The sequence below is a fragment of the Tamandua tetradactyla genome, chromosome 2 (assembly GCF_023851605.1).
Source record: "Tamandua tetradactyla isolate mTamTet1 chromosome 2, mTamTet1.pri, whole genome shotgun sequence".
NCBI lineage: Eukaryota > Metazoa > Chordata > Mammalia > Pilosa > Myrmecophagidae > Tamandua > Tamandua tetradactyla.
The window spans coordinates 30,101,689-30,124,042 of record NC_135328.1 but is presented as its reverse complement, the minus strand read 5'-3'; the positions used below and the strand labels follow the sequence as shown (position 1 = coordinate 30,124,042).

The 22,354-nt window shown below is 37.6% G+C and overlaps 1 long non-coding RNA gene across 2 annotated transcripts in view; it reads right to left on the bottom strand.

The window, feature by feature from the left end:
* LOC143659508 (uncharacterized) overlaps window positions 1–22,354 on the bottom strand; it is a 97,315-nt gene that overhangs the window by 38,899 nt on the left and 36,062 nt on the right. The window contains exon 3 of one of the 2 annotated variants that reach the window (XR_013163583.1): window positions 6,516–6,598. The exons of the other annotated variant lie outside the window; for it this stretch is intronic. This is a non-coding gene — a long non-coding RNA (uncharacterized LOC143659508). Of the gene's footprint in view, window positions 1–6,515; window positions 6,599–22,354 lie in introns of those variants that run through there. 2 annotated transcript variants of the gene reach the window in all.

Here is a 22,354-nt window from a genome sequence, read left to right as displayed (position 1 = left end):
GAGCTTCCTATTCCACTATCTTCCCACAAACCTCTGAACCCATCTATGTTTAGCTTTTGGGAGATGCCAAACTGTTTTCCATTTTACATTCCTACCAGCAATGTAGGAGTATTCCAATTTCTCCACATCTTCACCAACAATTATTATTTTCTGTTTATATATAGACATCTTGGTGAGTGTGAAGCCATCCTAGGGTCTCACTGTTGTTTTAATTTGTATTTCCCTAATGACTAATAATATTTTGTATGCATAGTATTTTTTAATTGCATGCACGACTTTGTGATTATTACCTTGGTGAGTGGCTGGATTTTATTTTATTTTTTTAGCTTTCCTTTGATCAGTGTTGGATTTTATTTTCAAGGCAATTAATGTACTTCCCAATCTTCTTGACCCTTTCAAGGCATTTTTAAAACACTGTTAGGGCATCCCTTTCTTCCAGGATTAGGTCCTACTCCTAAGGGGTAGCCTACTGGGGATTCTACCAAATGGCCTGAGTGTTCAGTGAAGTCTCTCCACTTTTGTTAATCAAACTTAAGTATCTCCTAACACTGAAAGCTGTGGTAGTTATTCAACTTATAGCTCTCTGTTAATTTTCTTTTCCCATTCATTGCTCTTGTGTAGTCACATCTCCTAAACACACAGCTTATTATTTTGGTTAAATATCCAAGACAATTCCCATGCAGTTTCTGGAGCAATTTATCTATGCATCTCCCTCCTAACTTGTACTCCATACAAATTCCAGCCATGGTTACTTATCCTCTTCCCTGAAGTCTGCTTTTAATGTGTCCTGATTTTCCCATCCTGAAGCAAAGGACTGTCTTTAATATTTCTCCAAGGTTAGGAATGGGAAAGTTGGGATCTTATTCCCTGCAACAGACCAGCTTTGTGGAGGCATGTTGAGAACATATTTAGGACTGGGTTTCTGGACATGAGGACTTTTTCATATGTGTGCAGGGAATAGATGGATGCCCTTACACTAAGAAGATTGCTTGGTTTATATAACTTACTCTAAAAATTTAATGAGACTCAAGTGTTGAGATTATGACTGTGCATAGTGCTGAGTTGGTTTCTTTTAATCAGTGACCAGTACTCGTGGGCAGTGTTTGGACTGTGATCTCTAGTGAGCATGAAAAGGAAGTGAGTAAGAGAAAAGAGCTGATGAGGGGGAGAAATAGTGACACGTTCCAGATTTCCTGTTTTTCTCTCCTTTCTTCAGCTCAAGGTGGGAGGGAAATTATCATAAACAAACAAAAAGTCTACCATTGTTAATACCTTATGGCAACAGAGACAGAATCTTTAAAAATAAGATCAGTGTAACCTATATTAGACATATTTTGAGGAGTTCCCATTTGTGGTAAATGCAGAGATAGTCGTAAGATTTCTTTTTAATCCTATCTGAATTATTCTTTCACTACCCTTCTGCCCCATGTTATTTTAATCTAAACTCTAATAAGTGGTTAATTTCACAGAAAAATTATGCAGGTGCAAAAATAGAATAGCAGCAGAACAGGTCAAATTTGAGAAAATTAGCTTTCTTATAGATTGTATTTTCTAGACAGGTACTTATATTTGTGGAGAAACAAATGTCTAAGTATGAGAATAAATTTAACAGAGAAAAGAAAGGTCCATCTCTGGGATTTGCTGCATAAGGAGAGCAAAGTAGTCTGCTGTCTTTATCTCAGGGTTTGACTTTCCTTCCCAGGCCATGTGCTCAACTAAAAGTTATTTTTCTCTGGAAGGCTGCTGAGGAAAGGAGATCCTACAGCTTTTAGACATGATTCTGGACTATCAGTTCACTGTGTCCAGCAGTTCTCTATTTTGTGTGTTTTGGAGTGGAGATGGTGGCAAACATTCCTTTGTTATGAGCAGACCACCACCGACACCCTATTCTGGATTGGAGAGGAGGGAGACTATGTGAACTCAAGGAATTAAAATCCTCTGCTATTTCTATCAAAAGATTGATTTCATTTGTCGGCAGAGTTGAATCTTTATGGATTTTATTTCCTTTAGGAAAGTGTTACTTTTCTAAATATGATTTAGACCACGCTGTTATTGAAAACTTATTATTCTTTTGAAGTTTGTGTGTGGGTATATGTGTGTGTTTTCAGGGTTATCTACAGGTTATTGGGGGTGGGGAATAAGCCTGGAACATTTCGTAAAAGACAAAATAATTGGAATTATCTGTCTTACAAAAACCATACTCAGAAGCACATGGTGCTATTCCAATCAGAATTTTTTGAAGTTTAATAGTAAATGAAATTTAGTATTCCACAGAAATCATGCATATTGCATAGATCTAAACATCAGCACTTTAAATTATTGAATAAAATAATGGAAAGGATTACTTTCCTGATGAAGGGGAATTCTTGCTACACATAGTTACTGTGCATATATGTATCAAATGAAAATAAACCATTTTCTTCTTTTGTTGCCACTGAGAGAAGACTCATTAGTCAAAAGTCTTTTTCCAGATTTTCATACTGACCAAAGGAGATTTGTCAACTAAAGACAAATCTCCTTGGTCAGCTAAAATCTAAAATATATGCAATTGAAATATGATTCTTCCATTTTCATTACTAGTGTTCTCAAAAAGACTTAGAATAGTGATTTTCACTGACTACATACTAGAATCACTCAGAGAGTTATTTCAAAAAGTCCAAGGTCTACCCTTGACCAAGTTAAATCAATATCTCTGTGATTGGGACTAGGAGCTGGTTATTATTTTAAAGCTTCTCAGGTGACTTTAATATGCAACTAGGTTTGAAAACCACTGATTCAGATCGGAGTTTGGTGAACTTTTTCTGTAAAGGGTCAAACAGCAAATATTTTAGGTTTTGCCAGTCATACTATTCAACTCAGCTATTGTAGTGAAAAAATAACCATAGACCACAATGTAAACAAATGAGAATGGCTGAGTTTCAATAAAATGTCATTGATGGTAATCTGCCACAGGCTGGAATTGGCTCACAGACCATAGTTTGGCTACTTCTGATTTAGAGGAATAGAAAGAAGGACAAGAGGATTTTTAAAGAAAGAGAAGCATTTCAGCAATGTTGCAACTGTAACTTTCTCTCCTTTATACACCTGAAGATGGTCTACAGCAAGAATGTGTTGCAATAAACACAACCTAAATAGCAGCAGAGGTCATCTTTGAAAAGTTAAATAAAATACAGGAATCTCAACTCAAGACTCATATCTTAAGGACTTGGGAAATCCAGTTTTTACCCCATGAGTACCCTTAATTCTTATTCTAAGATTAACTGCATCACATTCCCCAGGGCTGACCTCTTTTTCCTCTGTTCCATGATGACCTTCATTTCTCCCCTTAATATTTTGAGGTAGTGGGGCAAAGGTAGAGATTTATCATACAGCAATACCAGCAAGTAAAATTTGACTATTAATATCCCTCTTCTAACAGATCTGTTGCCTATACCACCACCACCCTCCCTCCATGCTCCCTGGCCCCCTCTCCCTTTTCTGCCTCTGCTCTCTTCTCTCATTAGTACCCCAAATATTTATTTCATAAACAGAGTGTTTGACACCCATATTTTGTTTTATCAACTTCTTCCAACCTTGGTTTATCACCTAAGGACTTTATCAAAGTATTATTTGATATTAAACTATTTTAATCAAACTATTATATTAAGATAAAAATTTTCATTCTATTACATGGGAAGACTATCATGTTATATGTTGATAAAGAATGTCCAAATGGGGGTGCAATTTCAGTTTTAACAGGAACCCTTTAGATTTGGAAACATTCATGAACCATCAGCCTCAGGAAACAGCATCACCATACACATATAAAAACACAGAAGAAGTCCAAGCAATCAGCAACAATTTTTCACCAGTAAATGCCTTCACTGCTCCACTCAGATCTGATCTATCAATATCTATCTATCTATCTATCTATCTATCTATCTATCTATCTATCTATCTATCTATCTAGCTATCTAGCTATAATATATTATATTTTTTCATTTAATATAATAAGTTCAATGTAAATCAGTTGTCAACTAAGTGGTGAGGGGGTCAGGGAACTACTATCTTTAACTTTATTTTTTTAAAAGACCTTTAATGAAATCTATTTCAAGAACTCTTAGTATATAAAAAAGGACCAGAATCTGGGAAATGGTACTAAAGGTAGGGAAATCAAAGATGGGAATGTGGAACATTGGAATAAGCAGGTATCAAGAAATTTAACTTAAGAGAAATAAAGATGTTCCAAGAGGGGGTACCCTAGAGAGAATTAAGGTGATGAATTCAGCAGACAGCTCCAAACTTCATCTAAGCAGAAAGTAAGCTCCATGACTTGAATAGATGAGTAGGTATGAACTTGGACTTTATAACACATTCCATATTTTATTTTTTTGCATGGGCAGGCACCAGAAATCAAACCTGGGTGTGTAGCATAACAGACGAGAACTCTGCCTGCTGAGCCACCATGGCCCACCCACATTCCATATTTTAAAGCGAGAGGGACTTTGGAAGGGAAAAGAACATTTATGGAACATTAACTGTGCACCAAGCATAATTTCTTGTTTTCAGGAGTGGCAACAGATTTGAAGTCAGTTAGATGTAAATCCAAATCTTGGTTCTGCTATTTTCTTGGTTTGTGATCCTGGACAAATTAGCCAATCTTTCTGAGCTCCAGTTTTCCTTATGTATAATATGGAATGAACAAGTCTCCCTTTGGAAGGGGTTTGTGTGAAAAAAATTCAACAGTTCTCTGAAGTGCATGGGACATTGTAGCTACTCTGAATGTTTGAATTTCTGCTTTATCTTTAATAGTTGAGAGCACTGAGGCTTAGAGATTAGGTGGCAGCCTCTGATGAGGAGCTTTAGTCAAATATAGGTGTCCATTAATGTTGCTTGATTTATTTTTTTCCCCTTACATTTTGTCACCACTCAAGTTTGAATGACCCCTACTAGGCAACCTGGACAAATTCCGTGATGCCAGATCAAGAGGTGTTTTCTAGAAAGGCAACTACCTCTTTTTGTTTCCTAGAAAAGCACAAAAGATAGCACTGTCATGGAAACAGCAAAGCAGATAACTAATCATCTACCCCTGAAAGTTTGTAATTTAATCCAGTGGTTGAATTAGAGAGAAAAGAACGGAGAGATACTGCACAGTAGTAAATGGCAAACACACAGCAAATCTGAGCAGAATTGTGAAGGCATTTGTTAGAGAAAGTGTTTCTGGATGAGCCACTGGAATGATGAAGCTAAGCTTTGGGGTTGTTGTGGATATAAGATGGAAGCTATATTTCAATTCTGAGATAATATTTCATCTGTCATGTCCTAACCTTCTTGCGAGCATATTATCAAGATACATGATTGAATTTTGAGCTGATTGATTGGGATTCACAGGAAGTAGAAGCTCCAAAAATTCTGTTGTGGGTGAGATCATTATGTGTCTTTCCCTAAGCACTCCGAGGCCCACACGTTGTGTTAGTCACTCTGAATAGATTTAGAGGAACACTGGCTCAAGCCCCATCCCCTTCCCCATTTGTTTTCTATGGCAAGATATAAAAGGATGAGCATGCCTGTGTATTGTGTATTGAGTCAAGAGCCAAGTGACTTGTGGTTTTATGAACTGAACTGGCAGCTCTTTCCGATGTGGAATAAACCCGAGGAGCATATACGTAGATTTGTTGATGTGCAGACATGAGCCACACTGGGGCTGTGGTCACGTTGCGCAGACGGGTTTACAGACATGCTGAGTGGTGAGCTCTCAGGAGTCACCGGGAAGACTGATGTCATTTTATAGTCCATATTTCACAAGGAACGAGGCCTACCTCTCTAGCGTCTTGGAACTGAGCGATGTGCACAAATCTAAAAAAGGAAAACCAAAAGCAGAACATGAGGAATATGTTCCATTGTAAGCTGAAGAGGGAGGTGAAAAGTTTAAGCAAATGAAAAACAGGATCATTCTCAATGGTTGGATATTGTGATTTTACACACAAATGCACTCAGCCATTATCTAACTGCCAACTGTCTTTTGGAGGCAAAAGAGAAGACTACATGATACAAGGTAGATGTCAGCTATTTTTCCTTAACATGATAAAATGCAGGCTTTCTCTCTTTTTTTCAACACTTGGGTACTACAGAGAAAGGGTTTCAATAGAAAGTGCAAAAACAGACCCCTGCCACAGGAACATAAAGCTGGTATAATCAGAGGAGGGAAAAGACCATATTATTTAGGATAAACAAGAAGGGAGAGCAATTTAATTGGTTCCTGATGTTCCATTAACACAGGCCAGAACTCTTAAAACATAGTGGCTTATTTTTATTTGTTGTATTTGATTTTCTACAAAATGGGTTTTCCATCTGTGTTGGTAGAATGCCAGTCAAGAAACTTCAATCCTGGTTGCTTTGATCTTGTGCTCACCTTTCAAAGCCATAAAAAGATCTTCTTTTTCCTTTATGTGAAAGTACTTCCAGCCAATAGTTAATATGAAAGAGATGTTTATCAGACTTGGGATGGGCATATTGAAGCTATTCAAGAGTCAGAGCTCTTTTCTTTGTCGTTCACACTTTCTTTCCTCCTCATCAGCCTCAGCCCTTTGACTATATTTCCTGCTGTGGGTTTGTACAGCTGAAGGAGGAATAGGTGACAATTAATAAATTTATTGTAAACGTGAGTGAGAAGAATAAGAATTAATGGGGAGTTGCTGCCTACAAAAGAAGTGTGCATTAATTCAGTTGCAAAACTTCTGACTGACAGTGGGCTGTGATTATTTCAGAGAGCTGACAATTTCAGTACTGTGTGGTTGCCAAATCTTGATGTAGACTCCAGATTTAAAGGCATTATTTTGAAGGTAGTTCTCAGTGGGTGCTGCTGTTAATTTTTTCTCTTCCTATTCCTAGTTAAGTTATCTGCCCATTAATTATTTAAATTCAGGAAGTCCAATAGGTCTTTGTGGACTTTAGAAAATTAAAACTGAATATATTATTATGAAAACCAAATGACAAAGATAAAATAGATCTTTTTACAAGTGAAAGAAGTATTAGTCCTGGATCACAAAGCTCAGTGACCTGAGTTGACTTTAGAGCAAACTAACTTTTTTTTTCAGGCTACTTTGCCTATAATGCTTCTTATAAGCTCTGATACTCACCACTTACCCTACATAAAATTACCATTGTTTTTTATATCATGTAATTGGTTACAGCATTTGTATTTCTCGCACCCTTTAAAGCAAAACACCCACACAAAGAGAAATGTCTTCACTTTAAGGAAAATGGATTTTTGATGAACTGCAATTTGCAAAATAAGACACATTAGGATGAATATATGCACATAAAAAATAATTCATCACTGCACAAAACATTACTATAGCATCCTTTTGAGTTATAGATCCTGGGAATATAGTTTAAGTATACTTTCATTAGCCATCATTTAATTATATGCAATTTTTCAGTAGCATAGATTGCAATAAAAGAGAACAAGTCTCTAAACAGTATTCTTTTAACTTTTTGTCATTATTAAAAACGACCACAAACTTTGCCTATATTACCCACTTCTGCAGACAACAAGTTTTGAAGAAATGTCTTCATATTCTATTGACCCACATGGAATAATTAAACCTTTTTACATATGGATGGAAGCTTTTGCAAAAGATAATGAGCTAGTGAAATGTGGTGAAGGATGCAGGACAATGTCAGCTTTTAAAGACCCATTTATCACACATTCCAGATGAGGGAAAAGAAATGCTGGAGCAATAGGTCAGCTGTTTTAATGTTTCCCCAGAATCAAAGAGGGGGAGGGAACTTTATGGATCCCAGCTGTGCTTACTTTTGGGTTTCCTGGCTCTTTCTCATTTTGTAATCTGTAGTCTATGTTTCCAAAGCTCAAGGGAGATTTTGGCCCAGCAGTCTATGCACAAATTAGGTTTCTGGGTTTTTTTTAAATTATAGTGTCAGATACTTGTAACACATAGTATATACCACCTTGATGTGCTGAAAAATTTCAGGCCAGGCAAGGATGAGAGAGGAGAGAGAGAGAGAGAGAGAGAGAGAGAGAGAGAGATTGATTGAGAATGAGAAGGAAGGGATGAAGAGAGAATGGATTTGCATAGCACTTTACCTACATTGGAGAAAGTCAACTGTTCCTGTCAAAGAGAGATGGGTGGTGGAGGTTATTAGGGGTAGGGGAGAAGATGGTTAGGTGTTTAAAGTCACCCCAGTCTTTTTGTTTTAGTGCTGCCAACAATGAGGCTACTACTTCCTGTACTAGGCTCACAAAACATCACACTAAGGTATCTCCAAAATCACAGGAAAAAAATGAAAAGGTGAGTCTTGAAAAAGCCTGACAAGCTATTATCTATAGTATGAGTCTTTGTTAGTCAGATTTCCTACAGAAATAGAACCAACAGGAGAGATCTGTAAATATGAGATTTATAAAGATCTCTCACACAACCGTGGAAATGGAAGAGTCCAAAATCCATAGGGCAGGCGGTGAAACTGGCAGTTCTGATGAAGGGTCTGGATGAACTTCATGGGAGAGGTTCCCAGGCTGAAGAAGCAGTGAAAAAGTTTCTTACCCTCCTTTAAAGACATCAGCTGATTGGATTATCTTGTTGTGGAAGACATGCCTTAGTTGACCACAGATGTAATCAGCCATAGCAACAATCAGCTGACTGATGATTTAATGCACCAGCCTTCCGGTTTATCAACCAGCCATGAAATAGCGTTGCAGCAATGGTCAAGCCAGTGCTTGCCTGACCAAACAACTGGGCATCATCACTTGGTCAAGTTCACACCCAGAACCTAACCATTACAGGGTCCCTACTACTGCAAGGCTGTCAAAATAACCAATGTACACTCTACCACCTAAAATGAAGCCAGGTAGGAGATGCTTTCTCCCTCCTCCCCTAGTTGCCCCTTAATCAGCAATACAAGATATAAGGAAACTGAGAGCTGGTTATCTGTGCCCTTAGCACAAGGGCCAGGTAAAGTCAGCCAACATTACCTTCCTCCTACCCTGCTCCATCCAGTTCCAGAACCACAGTTAAAAATCATAGAGCAAGAAGTCAGAGGGAAACTGACAATTACACAATGTGTTTGGGTGGGTGGGTGGGGGGGATCAATTTCCACAAGTAAAACAGAACAGGAGAGGACCAAAACAGAATAAACCTGAGATACAGAAAATGAAGGAAATGTTACATTTGATCTTGGTTCATCGATACAGCTTTTGTATCATAGTAGTTATAAAGGTAGACTATAAGGAGTTGAAAATTTAAACACTACTCAGAATTTTCCCCAATAGTTGTTCTAATTTATCCTAACAAGCCCTATTTTACTAGATAAAGAGAGATCTAAACTTAACAATTAATAATATCGCAGACTCTTTCTGTTGACAAGTCTCTTTTTTTGATCTTTAATGTACGGGCATAAATGACGCTCTGGGAAGAATAGTGGATTGAAAGTTAGAAAATAAAGAGGATATGGAGAAAGGAGTAAAGAATTGGAGCCTTGTAGTAAAAGTGGAACAGAAGTTATATTACATTAATATATCACCATCTTGACAGTACCTTGAGTCTTAGAAAGGCAACAAACAAACAAACAAAAAACCATAATGGAAATCAACCAGGAAATTATTGTTGATTATTCCAGAAATGATTGTTGAAGAGATTCCTGGCTTTAGTTTACACCAAAACTGAGTACAAAGTGCTAATAAGCCTGAACTATCTTTTTATTTTTTATGATGTTTTCCTTTATTTTCTTTTAAAAGGTTTTTTTTATTATTTCTATTAGAGAAGTTGTGGGTTCACAGAACAATCAGGCATAAAATACAGGATTCCCACCATCACCACTTGCATTGGTGAAGGAAATTTGTTATAGCTGATGATAGCACTTTCTTTTGTAATTGTACTATTTTTTTTTAATTTTTATTAATTAAAAAAAATTACAAGAAACACAAACATTCCCAACACATACACTCAGCAATTCACAGTATCATCACATAGTTACATATTCATCATCATGATCATTTCCCAGAACATTTGCATCAATTCAGAAAAAGAAATAAAAAGACAAGAGAAAAATAAAACAAAAACACACAAAAAAAATTTTACATACCATACCCCTTACCCCTCGCTTTCATTGATCACTAGCATTTCAAACTAAGTTTATTTTAACATTTGTTCCCCCTATTCCTTATTTTCATTCCATGTGTTCCACCCATCTGTTAACAAGGTAGATAAAGGGAGCATCAGACACAAGGTTTTCACAATCACACAGTCACATTGTGACAGCTGTATCATTATACAATCATCATCAAGAAACATGGCTACTGGAACACAGCTCTACATTTTCAGGCAGTTCCCTCCAGCCTCTCCATTATATCTTGGTTAACAAGGTGATATCTACTTAATGCGTAAGAATAACCTCCAGGATAACCTCTTGACTCTGTTTGGAATCTCTCAGCCATTGACACTTTGTCTCATTTTACTTTTCCCCCTTTTGGTCGAGAAAGTTTTCTCAATCCCTTGATGCTGACTCTCAGCTCATTCTGGGGTTTCTGTCCAACGTTGCTAGGAAGATGCACACTCCTGGAAGTAATGTCCCACGTAGACTTGGGGAGGGTGGTGAGTCTGCTTGCTGTGTTGGCTGGAGAGAGAGGCCACATCTGAGCAACAAAACAGGTTCTCTTAGGGGTGACTCTTAGGCCTAATTTTAAGTAGGCTTGACCTATCCCCTGTGGGGTTAAGTTTCATATGAACACACCCCAAGACTGGGGGCTCAGCCTATAGCTTTGGTTGCCCACATTGCTTGTGAGAATATTAAGAATTCAACTTGGAGAAGTTGAGTTTTCTCCCATTCTCACCATTCGCCGAAGGGGACTTTGCAAATACTTTTCCACTCACTGAACAAATCACTCTGGTATTCATCAGGGCATCACTTGGACAAACCAACAAATTCTCATGTCCTATACAAAGTTCCATGTACTTAAGGCGTTCAACCAACTATTTACATAAGTTATATTAAGAAATGCACTAGTCAAAGTATAAATTTGTACCAAATAAACATTTTTTGCTTTAGTCTCACATATAAGTTGAAATTTTAAAATACTAATTACCATCTATTTTCAGGACACTGAAGTAATGATATTCTTTGCTCTTCGTCATGCGAAAATATTTTTTAAATTTGTACATTTAGTCACTATCATTATACACTCTAGGCAATCCTAGATTATACCATCTCAATCTTTATCGTCTATCTTTGTGATTTCATTTATGCCCAGCCCTCCTCCCTCTATCACTCTCACATGCAGCTTCATTCAGTGTTTTAACATAATTGTATTACAGTTAGGTAATATTGTACTGTCCATTTCTGAGTTTTTAATATTCAGTCCTGTTGCACAATCTGTATCCCTTCAGCTCCAATTACCCAATATCTTACCCTGTTTCTATCTCCTGATGGTCTCTGTTACCAATGAAAGTCTCCAAGTTTATTCATTAATGTCAGTTCATATCAGTGAGACCATTCAGTATTTGTCCTTTTGTTTCTGGCTAATCACACTCAGTATAATGTCCTTAAGGTCCATTCATGTTGTTACATACTTCATAACTTTATTCTGTCTTACACCTGCATAATATTCCATCTTATGTAAATGCCACAGTTTGTATAGCCAACCATCTGTTGATGGACATTTTGGATGCTTCTCTTGGTGATTGTAAATAATGCTGCTATAAACATTGGTGTGTAAATGTCCGTTTGTGTCCTTGGCCTCATGTCCTTTGAGTAGAGACAGCATATAGATGGGTCCTGTTTTTTAATCCATTCTGCCAGACAATGTCTTTTTTTTTTATTAATTAAAAAAAATTAACTAACAAAACATTTAGAAATCATTCCATTCTACATATACAATCAGTAATTCTTAATATCATCACATAGTTTCATATTCATCATTTCTTAGTACATTTGCATCAATTTAGAAAAAGAAATAAAAAGACAACAGAAAAAGAAATAAAACGATAATAGAGAGAAAAAAAAACTATACCTCACATGCAGCTTCATTCAATGTTTTAACATAATTACATTACAATTAGGTAGTATTGTGCTGTCCATTTCTGAGTTTTTGTATCCAGTCCTGTTGCACAGTCTGTATCCCTTCAGTTCCAATTACCCATTATCTTACCCTATTTCTATCTCCTGATGGTCTCTGTTACCAATGACATATTCCAAGTTTATTCACTAATGTTGGTTCATATCAGTGAAACCATACAGTATTTATCCTTTAGTTTTTGGCTTGTCTCACTCAGCATAATGTTCTCTAGGTCCATCCATGTTATTACATGCTTCATAAGTTTATTCTGTCTTAGAGCTGCATAATATTCCATCGTATGTATATACCACAGTTTGTTTAGCCACTCGTCTATTGATGAACATTTTGGCTGTTTCCATCTCTTTGCAATTGTAAATAATGCTGCTATAAACATTGGTGTGCAACTGTCCGTTTGTGTCTTTTCCCTTAAGTCCTCTGAGTAGATATCTAGCAATGGTATTGCTGGGTCATATGGCAATCTATATTCAGCTTTTTGAGGAACCGCCAAACTGCCTTCCACAGCTGTTGCACCATTTGACATTCCCACCAACAGTGGATAAGTGTGCCTCTTTCTCCCCATCCTCTCCAGCACTTGTCATTTTCTGTTTTGTTGATAATGGCCATTCTGGTGGGTGTGAGATGATAACTCATTGTGGTTTTGATTTGCATTTCTCTAATGGCCAGGGACATTGAGCATCTCTTTATGTGCATTTGGCCATTTGTATTTCCTCTTCTGAGAAGTGTCTGTTCAAGTCTTTTTCCCATTTTGTAATTGGATTGGCTGTCTTTTTGTTGTTGAGTTGAACAATCTCTTTATAAATTCTGGATACTAGAACTTTATCTGATATATCGTTTCCAAATATTGTCTCCCATTGTATAGGCTGTCTTTTTACTTTCTTGATGAAGTTCTTTGATGCACGAAGGTGTTTAATTTTGAGGAGCTCCCATTTCTTTCTTTCTTTCTTCAGTGCTCTTGATTTAGGTATAAGGTCCATAAAACCACCTCCAATTGTAAGATTCATAAGATATCTCCCAACATTTTCCTCTAACTATTTTATGGTCTTAGACCTAATGTTTAGATCTTTGATCCATTTTGAGTTAACTTTTGTATAGGGTGTGAGATACGGGTCCTCTTTCATTCTTTTGCATATGGATATTCAGTTCTCTAGGCACCATTTATTGAAGAGACTGTTCTGTCCCAGGTGAGTTGGCTTGACTGCCTTATCAAAGATCAAATGTCCATAGATGAGAGGGTCTATATCTGAGCACTCTATTCAATTCCATTCGTCAATATATCTATCTTTATGCCAGTACCATGCTGTTTTGACCACTGTGGCTTCATAATATGCCTTAAAATCAGGCAGTGTGAGATCTCCAGCTTCGTTTTTTTCCCTCAAGATATTTTTAGCAATTTGGGGCACACAGCCCTTCCAGATAAATTTGGTTATTGGTTTTTCTATTTCTGAAAAATAAGTTGTTGGGATTTTGATTGGTATTGCATTGAATAGGTAAATCAATTTAGGTAGAATTGACATCTTAACTATATTTAGTCTTCCAATCCATGAACACGGTATGCGCTTCCATCTATTTAGGTCTTCTGTGATTTCTTTTAACAGCTTCTTGTAGTTTTCTTTGTATAGGTCTTTTGTCTCTTTAGTTAAATTTATTCCTAAGTATTTTATTCTTTTAGTTGCAATTGTAAATGGAATTCATTTCTTGATTTCCCCCTCAGCTTGTTCATTGCTAGTATATAGAAACACTACAGATTTTTGAATGTTGATCTTGTAACCTGCTACTTTGCTGTACTTGTTTATTAGCTCTAGAAGTTTTTCTGTGGATTTTTCAGGGTTTTTGACATATAGTATCATATCATCTGCAAACAGTGAGAGTTTTACTTCTTCCTTTCCAATTTTGATGCCTTGTATTTCTTTTTCTTGTCTAATTGCTCTGGCTAGAAATTCCAACACGATGTTGAATAACAATGGTGATAGTGGACATCCTTGTCTTGTTTCTGATCTTAGGGGGAAAGTTTTCAATTTTTCCCCATTGAGGATAATATTAGCTGTGGGTTTTTCATATATTCCCTTTATCATTTTAAGGAAGTTCCCTTGTATTCCTATCCTTTGAAGTGTTTTCAACAGGAAAGGATGTTGAATCTTGTCAAATGCTTTCTCTGCATCAATTGAGATGATCATGTGATTTTTCTGCTTTGATTTGTTGATATGGTGTATTACATGAATTGATTTTCTTATGTTGAACCATCCTTGCATACCTGGGGTGAATCCTACTTGGTCATGATGTAAAATTCTTTTAATGTGTTGCTGGATTGGATTTGCTAGAATTTTCTTGAGGATTTTTGCATCTATATTCATTAGAGAGATTGGTCTTTAGTTTTCTTTTTTTGTAATATCTTTGCCTGGTTTTGGTATGAGGGTGATGTTGGCTTCATAGAATGAATTAGGTAGCTTTCCCTCCACTTCAATTTTTTTGAAGAGTTTGAGCAGGGTTGGTACTAATTCTTTCTGAAATGTTTGATAGAATTCACATGTGAAGCCGTCTGGTCCTGGACTTTTCTTTTTGGGAAGCTTTTTAATGACTGATTCAATTTCTTTACTTGTGATTGGCTTGTTGAGGTCATCTATTTCTTCTTGAGTCAAAGTTGGTTGTTCATGCCTTTCTAGGAACTTTTCCATTTCATCTACATTGTTGTATTTATTAGCATAAAGTTGTTCATAGTATCCTGTTATTACCTTCTTTATTTCTGTGAGGTCAGTGGTTATGTCTCCTCTTCCATTTCTGATCTTATTTAATTGTGTCCTCTCTCTTCTTCTTTTTGTCAATCTTGCTAAGGGCCCATCAATCTTATTGATTTTCTCATAGAACCAACTTCTGGTCTTATTGATTTTCTCTATTGTTTTCATGTTCTCAATTTCATTTATTTCTGCTCTAATCTTTGTTATTTCTCTCCTTTTGTTGCTTTGGGGTTAGTGTCTGCTCTTTCTTAATTCTTCCAAGTGGACAGTTAATTCCTCAATTTTTGCCCTTTCTTCTTTTTTGATATAGGCATTTAGGGCAATAAATTTCCCTCTTAGCACCGTCTTTGCTGCGTCCCATAGGTTTTGATATGTTGTGTTTTCATTTTCATTTGCCTTGAGATATTTACTAATTTCTCTTGTAATTTCTTCCTTGATCCACTGGTTGTTTAAGAGTGTGTTGTTGAGCCTCCACGTATTTGTGAATTTTCTGGCACTCTGCCTATTATTGATTTCCAACTTCATTCCTTTATGATCTGAGAAAGTGTTGTGTATGATTTCAATCTTTTCAAATTTGTTAAGACTTGCTTTGTGACCCAGCATATGGTCTATCTTTGAGAATGATCCATGAGCACTTGATAAAAATATGTATCCTGCTGTTGTGGGGTGTAATGTCCTATAAATGTCTGTTAAGTCTAGCTCATTTATTATAATATTCAAATTCTCTGTTTCTTTATTGATCCTCTGTCTAGATGTTCTGTCCATTGATGAGAGTGGCGAATTGAAGTCTCCAACTATTATGGTAGATGTATCTATTTCCCTTTTCAGTATTTGCAGTGTATTCCTCACATATTTTGGGGCATTCTGGTTAGGTGCATAAATATTTATGATTGTTATGTCTTCTTGTTTAATTGTTCCTTTTATTAGTAGATAGTATCCTTCTTTGTCTCTTTTAACTGTTTTACATTTGAAGTCTACTTTGTTGGATATTAGTCTAGCTACTCCTTCTCTTTTCTGGTTGTTATTTGCATCAAATATCTTTTCCCAACCTTTAACTTTCAACCTATGTTTATCTTTGGGTCTAAGATGTGTTTCCTGTAGACAGCATATAGAAGGATCCTGTTTTTTAATCCATTCTGCCAGTCTATGTCTTTTGATTGGGGAATTCAGTCTATTAACATTTAGTGTTATTACTGTTTGGGTAATACTTTCCTCTACCATTTTGCCTTTTGTATTATATGTATCATATCTAATTTTCCTTCTTTCTACACTCTTCTCCACACCTCTCTCTTCTGTCTTTTCGTATCTGACTCTAGTGCTCCCTTTAGTATTTCTTGCAGAGCTGGTCTCTTGGTCACAAATTCTCTCAGTGATTTTTTGTCTGAAAATGTTTTAATTTCTCCCTCATTTATGAAGGACAATTTTGCTGGATATAGAATTCTTGGTTGGCAGTTTTTCTCTTTTAGTAATTTAAATATATCATCCCACTGTCTTCTTGCCTCTATGGTTTCTGCTGAGAAATCTACACATAGTCTTATTGTGTTTCCCTTGTATGTGATGGATTGTTTTTCTCTTGCTGCTTTCAAGATCCTCTCTTTCTCTTTGACCTCTGACATTCTAACTAGTAAGTGTCTTGGAGAACGCCTATTTGGATCTATTCTCTTTGGGGTACACTGTACTTCTTGGATCTGTAATTTTAAGTCTTTCATAAGAGTTGGGAAATTTTCAGTGATAATTTCTTCCATTAGTTTTTCTCCTCCTTTTCCCTCCTCTTCTCCTTCTGGGACACCCACAATACGTATATTTGTGCACTTCATATTATCATTCAATTCCCTGAGCCCCTGCTCAAATTTTTCCATTCTTTTCCCTATAGTTTCTGTTTCTTTTTGGAATTCAGATGTTCCATCCTCCAATTCACTAATTCTAACCTCTGTCTCTTGAAACCTACCATTGTAGGTTTCCATTGTTTTTTTCATCTCTTCTACTGTATCTTTCATTCCCATAAATTCTGTGATTTGTTTTTTCAGACTTTCCATTTCTTCTTTTTGTTCATTCCTTGCCTTCTTCATGTCCTCCCTCAATTTATTGATTTGGTTTTTGAAGAGGTTTTCCATTTCTGTTTGTATATTCAAAATTAGTTGACTCAGCGCCTGTATCTCATTTGAACTATTGGTTTGTTCCTTTGACTGGGCCATATCTTCAATTTTCCTGGTGTGATTTGTTATTTTTTGCTGGTGTCTGGACATTTAATTACCTTAATTGTTTATTCTGGAGATTGCTTTCATTTATCTTACCTAGGGTTTTCTTGCTAGATGAGTTTGTTGTCTATCTGTTCATTGACTTTCAGTTCAGCTTTTTCTGGGCCTTTAGCTTAAGTTTTATTTAACAGAGGGTAAATTTTCAGTTCTTATTTTCTTGTTTCTTCTCCTGCTTGTAAGGTGCCTTTTCCCTCCCTACCCTTAGGAGGGTCTACATAGGTACTACAGACTCCAGCCGGGTTTTCCCGTACTAAGCTCGCCTCCTTTCGGGGGGAAGGAATCACCTGTGTCAGTTTTCCCTAAGTGTGAGACCCAGCAGGTTGAAAAACTTTCCTGTGAAGTCTCTGGGCTCTGTTTTCCTTATCCTGCCCAGTATGTGGTCCTTGTCTGTCTGCGGGTCCCACCAGCAAAATATGTTGTGGCTCCTTTAACTTTGGAAGGCTCTCCCTGCTGGGGGTGTGGTGGAGACAGAGGAAAGGTTGTAGGCTGGTTTTAATGGCTTCAAATTGCGAAGCCCTGGGATCTGAATTCCTTGAGAGAGGGATTCCACCTGAGTTGTGATTCACCCCTCCCGTGGGGAAGGTTCACGTGGGAGACAGCCCTGAAAGCAGCCTGTTTCTGCATTTGGGGCAGTTGCAGCCTGTGTAATCCTGGCGCAGAGTCCAGAGGCAATCAAGCCTCCCTAGAGAAACGGCCGCAGAAGGCTCTGTTTCATCCCCTTTCCTCCCTTCCAGCCAGCCCAATAGGCAACTTCCGCCCCGATAATTTTTGCCTGAGCTGGGGCCTATTTTCAGTAGTCAGAATTTGTTCATTAATGCCACTATTGGTGTTCAGTTGGACTCAGTCCCTGCTACTGTTGGAGACTCCCTCCTTTCCCTTCAGGAGGCCACCCATGGGGGAGAAGCACTGCCCACCGGCTGCCAAAGCTTGGGGAACTCGCTGCTCTGAGACTCGCAGCCAGTCCAGGAAGCCGCCTGTGGGGGAGGGGTGCCAGCCACCAGCTGCCGCCGCTTGGGGAACTCACTGTTCTGAAACTCGCAGCTAGTCTGGAGACTCGCAGCTGGTCTGGAGACTCGCAGCCGGTCCGGGAAGCCGCCCGTGAGGGAGGGGCGGTGGCCACCAGCTGCCGCGGCTTGGGGGAGTGCGTGTGGCTCGGGGAACTCACCACCATGGAGACTCGCAGCCGGTCCAGCTGGTCCAGACTGGGGCACGCTGCGTGTCCGGTCTCTGTCGTGGCTCTGGGAGCTGTTCTGTATTGTTTCTGGTTATTTAGTAGTTGTTCTGGAGGATGAACTAAAACGCGCGCACCTTACCAAGCCGCCATCTTGGCCCCCTCCTCCAGACTGTCTCTTTTGATTGGAGAGTTTAATCCATTAACATTCAGTGTTATTACTGCTTGGGTAGTACTTTCTTCTATTTTGCCTTCTAGATTTTATATGTCATATCTAATTTTCCTTCTTTTTACCTTTACTCATAGTCTTCCTTTTTACACTCTTCTCCACCCCTCTCTCTTCTGTCTTCGTATCTGTCTCTAATGCTCCATTTAGTATTTCTTGCAGAGCTGGTCTCTTGGTCACAAATTCTCTCAGTGATTTTTTGTCTGAAAATGTTTTAATTTCTCCCTCATTTTTGAAGGACAGTTTTGCTGGATATAGAATTCTTGGTTGGCAGTTTTTCTCTTTTAATAATTTAAATATATCATCCCACTGTCTTCTTGCCTCCATGGTTTCTGCTGAGAGATCTACGCATAGTCTTATTGGGTTTCCCTTGTATGTGATGGATTGCTTTTCTCTTGCTGCTTTCAAGATTCTCTCTTTCTCTTTGACCTCTGACATTGTGATTAGTAAGTGTCTTGGAGTACGTCTATTTGGATCTATTCTCTTTGAGGTACGCTGCACTTCTTGGATCTGTAATTTTAAGTCTTTCATAAGAGTTGGGAAATTTTCAGTGATAATTTCCTCCATTAGTTTTTCTCCTCCTTTTCCCTTCTCTTCTCCTTCTGGATTACCCACAACACGTATATTCATGTGCTTCATATTGTCTTTCAATTCCCTGAGTCCCTGCTCATATTTTTCCATTTTTTCCCCTATATTTTCTTTTTCTTGCCAGATTTCAGATGTTCCATCCCCCAGTTCACTAATCCTATGTTCTGTCTCTTGAAATCTACCATTGTAGGTTTCCATTGTTTTTTTTTCATCTCTTCTACCTTGCCTTTCATTCCCATAAGTTCTGTGATTTGTTTTTTTGTTTTTTTGTTTTTTTTTTTTTTTTTTAGAGAGAGGGAGGAAGGGAAGGAAAGACAGAGAAGGAAGGAAGGATAGAAGGAAGGAAGGGAAACATCTTTAAACATTTTCTTGTTTTTATTATATTTTTTGTTTGTTTGTTTGTTTTTTACATGGGCTAGGGCCGGGAATCGAACCGGGGTCCTCCGGCATGGCAGGCAAGCACTCTTGCCCGCTGAGCCACCGCGGCCCGCCCTGTGATTTGTTTTTTCAGACTTTCAATTTCTTCTTTTTGTTCATTCCTTACCTTTTTCATATACTCCCTCAATTCATTGATTTGGTTTTTGATGAGGTTTTCCATGTCTGTTCATATATTCTGAATGAATTGTTTCAACTCCTATATGTCATTTGAATTGTTGGTTTGTTACTTTGACTGGGCCATATCTTCAATTTTCCTAGTGTGATTTGTTATTTTTTGCTGGTGTCTAGGCATTTAATTACCTTAATTAGTTTATTCTGGAGATTGCTTCCATTTCTTTTACCTAGGGTTTTCTTGCTGAATGAATTTGTTGTCTATCTGTTCTTTAGGACATTCAGTTCAGCTTTATCTGGACCTCTAGCTTAGGTTTTGTTTAACAGAGGAGAATTTTTCAGTTCTTGTTTTCTTGTTTCTGGCCCTGCTTGTATGGTGCCTATCCCCCACCACCACCCTTAGGAGGGTCTACTTAGATATTATAGACCCCAGTCAGATTTTCCCAGACCAAACTGGCCTCCTATAAGGAGGAAAGAGTCACCTGCATTGGTTTTCCCTGAGGGTGAGATCCAGCAGGTTGAAAGTCTTTCCTGTGAAGTCTCTGGACTCTGTTTTTCTTATCCTGCCCAATATGTGGCACTTGTCTGCCTGCAGGTCCCACCAGCGTAAGATGATGCAGTACCTTTAACTTTGGTGGACTCTCCCTGGGTTCTGGGGAGGCTCGCAGCCGGTCCAATTGGTCCAGACTGGGGTATGCTGTGTGTCTGGTCACTGATGTGGCCCCAGGAGCTGTTCTGTACTGTGTCTGGTTATTTAGTAGTTGTTCTGGAGGGCGAACTAAAATGTGCACATTGTTAAGCTGCCATCTTAACCCAGAAGACTGTACTATTTTTTAACAATGGTTACATTTATTACAATTGATGAAAGATTATAAAGTAGTACTAATAACTATTGTCCATAGTTTACATAGGGTTTTTCCCCCATACTCCCAACCTATATTTTTATGTATGTCTTTATTTTATTATTCATCCACCCATATACTGGATAAAGAGGTGTCAGTCATAAGGTTTTTATAATCACATGATTACAAGATGAAGGCTATATAGTTATACAACCATTATCAAAGGGAAAAAGTTTCTTACCTGCCTTAAAAGATGTCAGCTGATTGGATTATCTTGTACTACTTTAATAATCTATAGTACTTGTACTACTTTAATAATCTTTCATCAATTGTAATAAATGTAACTATTGTTAAAAAATAGTACAATTACAAAAGAAAGTGCTATCATCAATTGTAACCAATTTCCTTCACCAATGCAAGGTGTGTGGGAATCCTGTATTTTATGCCTGATGTTACTGGATTATAGTTCAACAATGTCAGATGTTTCCTTCTGTCTATTCTAATACACTAGAAACTAAATAGAAACATCTGTATAATGAATCAGTAGTCATAATTGTTTTTAAATCCTAATTCTCAGTACAACTCCTCCCTCTCACTTGATCCTTCTCGCAATCTCCAGGGACATTGGGACAATGACCATTTTAACTTTCATGCTGAAAAGGGGTGTCAACATTAGGGGGTAGAAGCATGAAATTGGTTGATGTTCTTGGAGAGACTGGTACCTCTGGGTGTCTGGGCTTATCTGGCATAAGAACAATCTGGAGGCTTTAAGTTTCTGAAAAAATAAACTTAATAGGTAGAACTTTTATAGAGTCTTAGAGCCCAGGTATTAAGAGTACTGTTGGTTGGGGCTTGGTGTACTGTGGCAATTTGTGATATCCAGCTGAAGCTTGTGTAGGAGTAACTCTGAGGATGACCTCTTCACTCTATTTGAGATCTCTTAGCCACTGAAATTTTATGTTGTCTTATTTCTCTTCTGTCTTTTGGTCAAGAAGGCATTCTCAACCTCATAGTGCCAGGGTCAGGCTCATCCATGGGAGTCAAGTCGCTCATCACCAGGGGACTTACAACCCTAGGAGTTAAGTCCCATGTAGAGGGGAAGATAATGAGTTCATTTGCAGAATTTTGCTTAGAGAGGCCACATATGAACAACAAAAGAGGTTCTCTTAAGGTGACTCTTATATATAAGTAGGCTTAGCTTCATAATACAGAAATAAGTTTCATAAGTGTAAGCCTCAAGATTGAGAGCTTGGCTTATTAAACTGGGAGTCCCTAATGCTTGAGAGAATATCAGAAATTCCCTAGGTGAGGATGTTTAATAGCTCCACATTTTTCCTCCAGTCCCTAGAGGGACTTTGCAAATACTTTTTTATTTTCTGCCACAAATACACTGAAATGTATATGGGTGTTATAATAACCTAGACAGAATAACAAGATCTCTTTCCCTATCCTAGTTTCCATGTAATTAGGTTATTTAAATAAACTGACCAGACAGGTTAAATCAGATAGTGTGCTACAGAACATTTAAATTTTGGAAAAAATAAACATCTTTTCCTTTGATTTCCCACAGAAGTTGAAGTTTTAAAATATAGGCAATAGCATCCTTTACACTATATCCTGATTTACGTTAGTCCTAACCAGATCAGCTTCATTCATATCTTTAATTAAAGTTTGATCTCTTTTTCAACTTCTTTAACAGTTGTTGTGTAGAGTAATACTGACATTCAGAGCTAAAGAACTCCAGCTCTGAGTCTCAGGTATCACACAGAAACCCAAAGTTCCAGGGAACTACCAGGCTATACATAAAGAGCAGAGCATCTCAGAATTTAGAGATAACAGTTAAAACTCAAGAGTAAATGTGGCTGCTATAGGAACTTACGATCTAGGAACTTTTACACTGAGCCTTATTGCACATCTT